Raw genomic sequence first — 10,662 nt, 5'->3', positions numbered from 1 at the left:
CAACCCCAGAATCTCACCCAACACACAGCCAGGAAAGTTGCCTCAGCAACCCCAACCCTTTTGAAGCCCGCAGCCCTCCCCTGTGATTTCTATGAGTTCTGGAACCCTGGGTTCCCAGTGACCCTCAGGGTTGCCTGTGTTTTGTTCCACCTCTGTGGTTGCTGGATGTTTTAATAGATTCTCCTGAAGACAGCAAAAAACACGGTCAACACCTTCTTTTTCCTCCCCAGGATCCTCCTTCTTCCCCTACCATCAGGAGGGACACAAATCCCGCCTCATATAGCATGAATAGCAGCATGGCAAACATGATGTTTCAGGGTGCTTACATCTGTCCTTGAGGCCTCTCTACTCCCCCTAGCTACTTATCTAAGGACTATGCTCAGGGCTGGCTTTGCAGGCCTGTGACCCATGCAGCTGCTTGGGGACCCCCCCCCCCCCCACTAAAATGTCCTGCACTTGTTTGAAGTCTCTGCTGTCACCATCTAGAGAGTCTTAATAATTGTTGGATAAAGAGGTCCACGTGTTCTTTGCATTGGGCCTGCCCAGTTATGTAGTCAGTCTTGGGTGTACTTCTTTCAACCACACAGTGTCCTAAGAGGAAGGGTAGCACTTGACAATGGTCTCTACCCTCATCCATCTCACTCCGCCTCAGTCTCTTCACCTGTGAAATGGTGTCAGGCAGCAAGAATTCCTGTCCCCTTCAAGGTCCTTCTAGCCTGACTAAGATAAGCAAATTGACATGAGACAGATTGACAGGAGAAAATCAAATTTAATAGCAGACACATGGAATCCACACAGACATGATAATTCTAAAGATAGGCACAATGAAGTATATAGGCCATCCTGAATGAAAGAGAAAGGGGTAGGGGTCTGGATCTTCAAAGGGAAGGAATACAATTTATAGGAAGATAAAAAAGAGAAAATGTTTTGTAAACAAATGTTTGGTGGGCCACTCAGAAGCAATAGGACATAGAGGACTGATCAGAGTCCTTAAAAAAACAAAGAACAGGCCTTGCCAAGGTCCTCCCTGTCTATCATACCTAGTTCGCATCATAATGTAGTTGTCTATAGTGATAGCACTCTTCTCAGAACAGGTCTTCTGTCTGAATTCTTTTAGGCTGTTGTGGGGGAGGTAAAGGGTTTTTTAGAATGTCCTGGGTTTTGATTGTTTTTTAGCTCAAATAATCTTCTTGCCCAAGTGGCTCATCCTGGGGGCACCTGCCTTTGTTCCCCAACATGGCAATAGGAATCCCTAGGGACACTTGAGGGGATTAGCTGTGACCATGAGTAGGAAGGTTGGCACAGAGCCAGGCACGGGGTGGGAGGGGCTGGTTATTACCAGTTCCTTGTGCCCAATGGGCAAAGCAGCAAGGAACCATGATGGGGAAGCTCTGGGTCACTGACAATCTGCAGGTGGCCCATTCCACAGAGGGAGGGGCTCTGAACTACAGAACCCCTGAGGAGGTTCCCTATTAATAATAAAAATACCATTTACTGGAAATACATTGTGTGTCAGTCACTTTCCATTTACTATAGCTCATCCATATAGCTTTCTGAAGAACATGTGTTATGTGATGCTCCCATTTTTACGGATGGGAAACTAAGTCATGGAGGGCAACTGACTCAGGTCCGGAGAGCTGAGTGGCCAAGCCAGAATCAGGACCTCATTCTGTCTGAATGTAAACCCCCTATTCTTTCTCTTCTGCCGTGCATGGGGAATGAAAGTACAGCATCATCGTGCCTTCTCTGAGCCTGAGAAACCATGTACCAAGTTGTTGAGGACTAGCTCAGAATGTTGGCTGAGCAGGTCTATGGCACATATCTGACCAGTGAATGAAGAGAATGATTAGAAAGGAGAGCAGTGGGGCAATCGCATTATTGAACTTCCAAGCCAGGACACTTCTGAGATTGGAGACAAGGATAAACAACGACTAAACCATGTACACTGGGGCATCTGGTTACCGTGGAGAAAACTGAGCTGGATGATATTCTCATTATTCCCAGGAGATTTATTTTTTTCATCATTATATATTCTAAGGAGATATCCAGCACACCTTATTTTCTGGTTCTTCTATAAGCTGGCCTCTCCTCCAGTCAGTCCCTGCATTCTGCACAAGCCATTTGCTGCAGAGGGGTTTTGTTTTTTTATTTTGTTTGTTTGTTTATTTTTGCCCATTGAACTGGCTCTGTGTCTGGTAGGGCTTTGCCCAGCCCATGCACACAGCATCTCCACTACATACAGGAGGGGCCATGCTGGGCATGGTAGCTTGCCATTGGGATGTTTCAAGGTTGGATGGTGTCCCTTGTGTCTCTTAGTGTAAACTTCTAGGCTATACAAGCTGATCTGTTGCTCTAGGGTAAAGCATCAGGCAGTCTTCCATCGAAGACAAAGAATTCACTTGCCTTATATTCACTGCTGGCCAAGAGACAATGGCAGCCTGTTTCTAGGCCCATTACAGGTGAGAGACAGGGATTCTCAGAGAAGTTTCCAGTTTCTTGATCGTTTTTCTTCCCACAAATTTAACTTTTTAAAGATCTCAAATATAGAGAAAAGTTGCAAGACGAGGACAAGGAACACACATATACTGTTTATTTAGATTCACTGGCTGTAACTTCGTCTCTCCACCACGTCCATTTGTGCAAGTACCCGTGAGGTTTATTGAGAAGTAGCCCCCATGAACAACCAAAGAAGAAGCAGGATTGAGCAGCAAGACCACCCACCCACTCTGCAAGTGGGCCAAGTTCCGGGCAGTCCCGCGGAGAGTTCCAGAACAAAGAGTGGTCATTACAAAAGTTCTGTGCTGGACCAAAATGTTAGATCCTAGGAGCTCTCTATGCTCAGTCATCAGCTGGGCTGGCAAGTGTGCCAAGAGCTGGGGGGCCTGGATTCAATGCATCCTAGCAGCCTGGGGCAAGACCTTTCTTGAGGGAAGATCCAAGTGCAACCTCGTGGCTGCCAGAGGGTCCCACTACCGACTCAGCAGACCCAGAACTACACAACTGTACCAGAGTCTTGACAACACCAGCAGTATTTCTTATTTGCACAAACAGGAAATTTCCCATTTCCTATTTGCTCCTTGACACAGAGCAGATACGATTGGTGCCAGCCCACTGGGCACAGCTCTCATGGATGTATGGAAGCTACCCAGTGAATACTCGCAACTCTGCCCGAGGGCATTTTGGGGCTTGGGAGCATGTTCTGTGCATAGGGGAAGCCAGAAATGCTGGAGAGTTGCCGTTGCTGGAAGCAGCCCTCCACTGAAAACCAATGAGACTTTGTGGATTACTGTCCCAGCTTCCTTGCCAGCTCAGGTAAGACCTCTCCAAGGTGTGCTCTGCACAGTGTCTCAGAGACCCCAGTGGGTCCAGGTTTCAGTGGCCCTCCACGGAGCCCTGCACAGAAAAGCATGCTGCTTGGACCTTCTTTCCCAGCCAGACTCACTTCCCACTTCCCTCAAGAGCCTTCCTGGAGTGCCCTCCCAAATTAACCACTTGCACTTGAATTTCTTGTCTTGGGGTCTGCGCCTTGGTGGGTGGGGGTGGGGGGAGGGGGTCAACTCAAACAAATGCTCATATGTTTGTCATTTTACTGTTGTGCAAAAGTGAATGGTTGCAAAGGAGGCCCTGCAGAGGCTAATCTCAAAGCTAGTGCCTGGTGCCAGCAGACCACATGGCTCCTCATCTCACCTAGGCCTGGTCATTTCTGTGTGAGGTTTGAAGGAAGCACTGATACTTGTCGTTTTTACTTTGTGACCTCTAATAGATATCATTAATACCCAACAAGTGACTCTTAACCACTGAAGAAGCGGAATCTGTGGAACCCAGCTCAGAATCACCCTACTGATAGCCAGTTAGAATGATAAATACTGGGGTATTTAGCCCTCACTGTCTCACAGATCCTTGGTGGGATTTGCCTGGTGCCACTCGGGATCTGTTCTGACCTCCTCCTTACTCCTTCTTCCTAAGATTATCTCCCAAATGAACTGCTTTGGCCTAAATCTTTGTCACTGAGTTCTGCTTTGGGGAAATCACCCACTTTTCAGATGAGAAAGCTGACATACCAAGGCGTTGAGAAAACCTAGTCAAGGTTGAACAGCTAAGATTCTAACCCCTGGGGAAGCCAAGCTCCAGAGTCTGACTTCTTAATCACTAGTAAGGGGGTTCTAGAGCTGGGTCATACACTAGGATCATCCAGAGGGTATGCTAAACCCAAATCGCTCTCGATGACCAGAGTTCCCAAGGTCTGGACAACACCCTAGACTTTCCATTTCTAACCAGTTTCCAGTATTGTTACTGCTGCTCACACACCACAGCATGAGAACCACTGTTCTAGGACTGAGACCGCAGTAAGTAGGGCTCCTTTCATCCTACTGATGAAGATGTTTGTTAAAATGAATCCATCTTATCCAGATAGTACAGCCTGTTTCTGTGCAGGTTGTGTGCCCCAGGGGACCTGAGCCCTAGTGTGGTGACTACACTCCACAGCATGCTCACATACATTCTTGCTACACTCGGCGCTGTGCTCACATACACTCCCTCTCCATTCCTGCCTGTATTTCCCGAGTCCCCACAATGGCAGACATTGTGCAAGGCACTGCAGAGATAGAGGAACCTATAAGAACAATGCCTACGCTCAGAGAATGTGGGTCCAGCCGAGGATGGGACATTCAAGACCCAGTCCAAACCATGGCATCAGGCAGTTGATTTTGGAAACCAGTAGTGGAGAATCTGATGTCTGCCTTAGAATCTCAGCCAAAGACCAGAAATTTGCCAAATTAGTCATCAGAGGAAATAGGAAATCAAGCTCTGGCGTGGTGGCCACAGGGCAGGGATGAACGGTGGACACTCCTTTTGATTGTGTGGTTCGTTTTATCTGCAGTGAATTAACTAAACTCGTCGGGCTGCCTCAGAATGAGACTCCATCAGAAAGCCCAAGTCTCCGGCAATTTTGATTCTGACATTGGAACTCGTTACTCTACAGTCTTCATTGTGCTGGCAAAAGGAGATTAATTCATGGGATGAAAAGAAACCATATTAATGGAAGGGACAATATAAATTTGTATTCAGTGAAGCAAATCAGCAGTGCTCTGCAACTACTAGAGCAGGAGGCAAAGAATGGCATGCTAAATTACTCCTGTCTTGGGCTGTCAATTTAAAACACCTTTTGTGCATTCTTTTCTTTGACCAAATACATGTGCATTTCATGCGCAGTGTGAAGGCAATACCCGCTAACCTGCCACGTTTAGCCCCTCCCCCAAATATAAAGGGTTCAATAGCAAAGGCTTGTAAGTTTAACTAGAGTCGCTTTTATTGGAAGCATTTTCCGTGTATAAATATAAGGTAGCTATTAATGTGTGTTGTGTGCATGTGTGCGTGACTTAGTTGCAATTAAAAAAAACTAAAGACTGCAGTGGTTTGAATCATAATGATTTGCAACTAAAAATCCATTAGCCCTGTCTATGGGTGATGCTAAATATACCAGATGTCAGGATGTGGTGGACTAGAAGGACAGCCTTAAAATAGTTCCTTTGAAAATGGCCCCTCCGGATAATGCTTCTCCACAGATCTATCTCCTTGACATACATTCCTGGGGAAATAGAGCCAATGATCAGGGCAAAATCTCCAGAGGGAAGAACAGACATGATTCTTTCACCATGTGAGACTTCAGGGATCCCAGGACAGTGGTCCCCATGCCTGGGGTTGCCCTCCAAGCCCTGGTAGCAGAACACCTGGATCACCACTCTTCTTAGCCTGGTGAGATAGCAGACCTCACCGACGGGAGCAGATTGGTTGCAATTCTGCCCTGAAGCTGGTCATATGTAGCATCTAATGTGCACAGAGTGTCAAGGAAGGATAAATGGCTTCGAGTGCACTGGGCTGGAGGACCCCGCCGCTTAAGGGAATCACTTAAAATGGTTGGAGGTTGTGGCCAGACTTCCAGCTTCTTCCCCGCATCTTGCTTTTCCTGGGGGCTCTCTCTTGCTGCTTCGTGCCCACTCTGCTGGCTTCATTGCAAGCTCTGAGTGCCAGGGAATTTGCTCCTCTAGGAGCAACCCTCATGCAAGGAATTGTTGTGCAAACACCCCAGCAATTTTGCCCTCAAGTGAGACAGATCTGAGATGCACATTTTACATTTATTCTTAGTTACTCAAAGGGATTAAATTTCAGGGTCATCCAGTGGTAACCTAGTTACTCCAAATTCTTTATTAACTGCCTTCCCTCTCCTAGCTTACCTCACCAATGCCCTCTAGCAATTTCCTGGCAAGGGCTGCTTCCAGGGAACCCAAAGGAAGACAAATGTATGACTTCTAGTACAGCTATTTTGCGTCCTGACTTATGTATTTAACAGAATACAGATGAAAGGGCAAATGCCAGATATTTGAATTTTTATATGCCTTAATTATGTATTATGAATATGATAATTACGCATATAATTAGGTACCATGGCCCAATGGTAGAAGCTGGGAATTAGATTGATGGAGAGGAAAGATGTTTAGCAGATGAAGAACAATATCTGCCTCCAAACAGCATCTCCATGTTTTCTTTAGGTTTTAAGTGTTGCTTTGGGTCTTATTCTGCATCTAGGAAACTTCAACAGGTCAAACCAACCCACTAAGAAGTTTTTTTGTATAAAGATTCTTTTGCCAGAGATTTAGGAGCACAAAGACTTTGGGATGATTGGTCTGGGTGAAGAGTCAGGTTTGGAAAGGACAGAGGCTGCCCATTTACCCATCTGTTGTGCCGACCCTGTCCCAAAGACAGGACTTGGCTCATGGCTTAGCAGCATCAGTGTCACCTGGAAACTTGCCAGAAATGCAGATTCTCAGCCCCACCTGTTGATCTACTAATCAGGATTTGCATCTCAGGAAATCCCAGGATCTCACTGTGGGCATCTGCGTCTGGGAAGGGGATGAAGGTGGAAATGGAAGGGGGGAAGGACTGGGCTCTTAGTTTTAACTGGGTGGACATATGCCTTCAATAATAAAAACCACTATAAAAAAAGGAAATAGATGTTGGAGAGTATTATTTAAAGGCATAAAGTAGAAAAACAAAAAAACTCAAAGTTTTAAAGGACACAATAGGTGTGAAGACAGAGGTGAGGGCAGAGGAGTAGAATATACTGGCCAAATGCTGGATCTTCCATATAGAGGAGCCAAAATATACAAGTCAGGAAGTAGGTATAAATACATTATTTAAAAGAAATGTGGGGATACCTGGGTATCAGGTATCAGGCTCAGTGGGTTAAACCTCTGCCTTTGGCTCAAGTTATGATCTCAGCATCCTGGGATGAGCCCTACATTGGGCTCTGCTCAGCGGGGAGCCTGAATCCACCCCCCCTCCACCTCTCTCTGCCTGCCTCTCAGCCTACTTGTGATCTCTGTCTGTCAAATAAATAAATAAAATCTAAAAAAAAAAAAAAAAAGAAAGAAATGTGGATAACTATTAGGAAAAAATCGAAGCAAAATCATTTTAAAGCTATTGGTTCCATGGAGCAGTATTAATAGAGAGATGATGGGCAGGAAAGAAGATTTTTATTTTTATTTTGTGCTTTCTTTTTTTAAATTTTTAAAAAATTTTTATTTATTTGACAGACAGAGATCACAAGTATGTAGAGAGGCAGGCAAAGAGAGAGGGGGGAAGCAGGCTCTCCGCTGAGCAGAGAGCCCGATGTAGGGCTCGATCCCAGGACTCTGGGATCATGAACTGAGCTGAAGGCAGAGGCTTTAACCCAGTGAGCCACCCTATTTTGTGCTTTTTATACCATTAGAATTTTTATTTGCACATGCATACATTGTTTCCTCTGTTATTTGTAACATCAAGTTTTTAAAAAGAAGAGAGCTAAATTAAAGCTAAATGAGAGTACAAGGGCAAGAGGGCTCTTTAGAATATAAAAGATTTGGACATATTTATAGGTAGAGGATAAAAGAAAAATTAAAAGATACTAAAGATAGAAGAAAATAAGTGGCAGATAGACCTTGGTCCTTTAGTTGAATCTGTGCCTCTGCCTGAACTTCCAAAGAACCTTGATTGAAACCTATTTTTTCTGAATCCCAGAACACTGCTACCCAAGTTTTCTTTGTTAAAATTTATTCTTTTCTTTTCAATTGCAGAAGCTGACCCCCAGTCCTCTCCCTTCTTCAAAGGTAATCAATAGTTGGACATGTTTTGTTTCTATATTGGATAGCAAATGCTAAGAAACATCATTTTGGTGACTCACAGCAATAGACATTCATTGCTTCGCATCTGGTATGGTCAGTTTCGCAGCCCTACTCATTTTGACTGGATTTGCCCACAAGTCAGGGAGTCACCTGACTATCAACCAATGCAGGGTGGCCTCATCTAGGACCACTGTGGAGACTGAAGTCTCTTTCCCCAGCAGACTAGCCTAGATATGTTCTCTGAGTAATGGAAGAGGCAGGAGAGCAAGCCAGCCCCATTGCGCCAGTCTGTCTCAAGCTTCCACTTGCTTCAAAATTATCAACATCCCATTGATTCAAAGGAAATCACATGACTGAAGTCAGAGTCAGGAAGAAGTGGGGAAATAAAGATACATAGCAAAGGGTACAGACCTGAGAAGGAATGAAGACTCAGGGCCCTCACTATAATCGATCACACTACTAAATCAAAAGCTGGAAAGTTATGGATCACAGGCTGAATCTGGCCCACCCCTGATTTTGTAAATAAAGCTTTATTGGGAAAACAGCCATGCTCATTCATTTATGTATTGTCCATGGCTAATTTGACACTATGATGGCGAAGTTAAGTAGTTACAACAGAAGTAATATTGACAAAATATTGAAATTTACTACCATGCCCTTGATAGAAAAATATGCTGACTCTAGTTCTAGATCTTTCTAAACATTTCTACATAATACCTACATATATGTGTGTATACATATATATGTATATATACATACATGTGTCATGTTAACTGTTTTTAAAAACTTTACAGAAAGGGGAAAACGTCATTCATATCATTCTATAATTTCTTTTTCTGCTTCCTTGAAGATCTTTTTATGTCAGTACATATAAATCTACCCCATTTTTTTTTATTTTTAAAAATATTTTATTTATTCAAAACAGAGAGAGAGAGAGAGAGAGAGAGAGAGATGACAAGTAGGCAGAGAGGCAGGCAGAGAGAGAGGGGGGAAGCAGGCTCCCCGCTGAGCAGAGAGCCCGATGTGGGGTTCAATCCCAGGACCCTGAGATCATGACCTGAGCTGAAGGCAGAGGCTCAACTCACTGAGCCACCCAGATGCCTCCCCATTCTTTTTTTAAACTGTTGCATAGTTTTCTGTTGTGTGAATATACCATAGTATATTTAACCATGAACAGTCAACATGCCTGTCACCCACCTGCCCTTTATTTTTTATTTTGTGCTATTAGAAACAATACTGCAATGACTAGCTTTATGTACACCTCTTGGCATACATGTGGAGTGTATCTCTATAGGATGAATAATTAGACATAAATGGAGTGGGTCAAGGGTGTATCTATTTTTTCCCAGTACTTAAGTATAAAACTTTCAAACAAACAGCAAAGATGAAAAAAATTTTAGTACCAATATATCACTACCTATCATTCTACCATTAACATTCTTGTATACTTGTTTTATCACACATCTCCAATTCCTCTATCAATCCATTAATTCATCTAATTTTCTGATGCATTTCCAAATAAATGTGAGAAATTACTACACTTCCCCCAAATGCTTTAACTTGCATAGAGTTGACTAGTGTGAAATATTTTTCAGATTTTTAATTTCTTCTTATATAAAATTCATGTACAATAAAATATTCAGATATTAAATGAACATTCGTGGAGTTTTGACGAACGTTATGCCTGTGTCACACTGAAATCCATCAAAGTACAGAACATTAGCATTACCCAAGAAAGTTTCCTCATTCCACTTCCTGGCTACTTCCCAACTCCACAAAAAGAAGCACCTACTTTTCTGATTCTTCATCCTTTTGACTGTTGAACTTCATTTAAATGGAGTAATATATCCTCACTAACATTTACTAGTGTCACTCTTTTTAATTTGAGCCCATTTGGGAGGAATGTAGGATCTTATGACTTTAAATTGTATTTCTCTAATGACAATTGACACCAAATGTTTTCAAGTGCTTATTGGATAGTCATACATTTTCTTTCATAAGGTATCTATTCGAATTTCTCACCCATTTTTGGTTGTTGTCAATGTTCACTTTTTGTTACTGTATCCTATCTGTTTCCTAAGGAAATTTATTTGTTTTATTTGAGCATAGTTGACATATAATGTTGCATTAGTTTCAGGTGTGCAGCATAGTGATTCAACAAATTTATATATTAAGCTATGCTCACCACAAGTGTAGCTACCATCTGTCCTGATGTATTGCTATTACAGTATCACTGACTATATTCCTTATGCTGTGCCATTTACTCCTGTGATTTATTTGTTCCATGACAAACCCTGTACATCTCACTCCTCTTCACCCATTTTGCCCATTCCTCTGCCCCTTTCTCCACTGACAGCCTTCAATTTCTTCTCTGCATTTATAGGTCTGATTCTGCTTTGTGTTTGTGTATTCATTTGTTTTTGTTTTCTTTTTTTTTTAATATTGTATTTATTTATTTGATAGAGAGGGAGACAATGAGAGGGAATACAAGCAGGGGGAGTGT

This window comes from Mustela nivalis (assembly GCF_964662115.1).
Source record: "Mustela nivalis genome assembly, chromosome: 1".
NCBI classification, from domain to species: domain Eukaryota; kingdom Metazoa; phylum Chordata; class Mammalia; order Carnivora; family Mustelidae; genus Mustela; species Mustela nivalis.
This window is presented reverse-complemented; position numbering follows the sequence as displayed.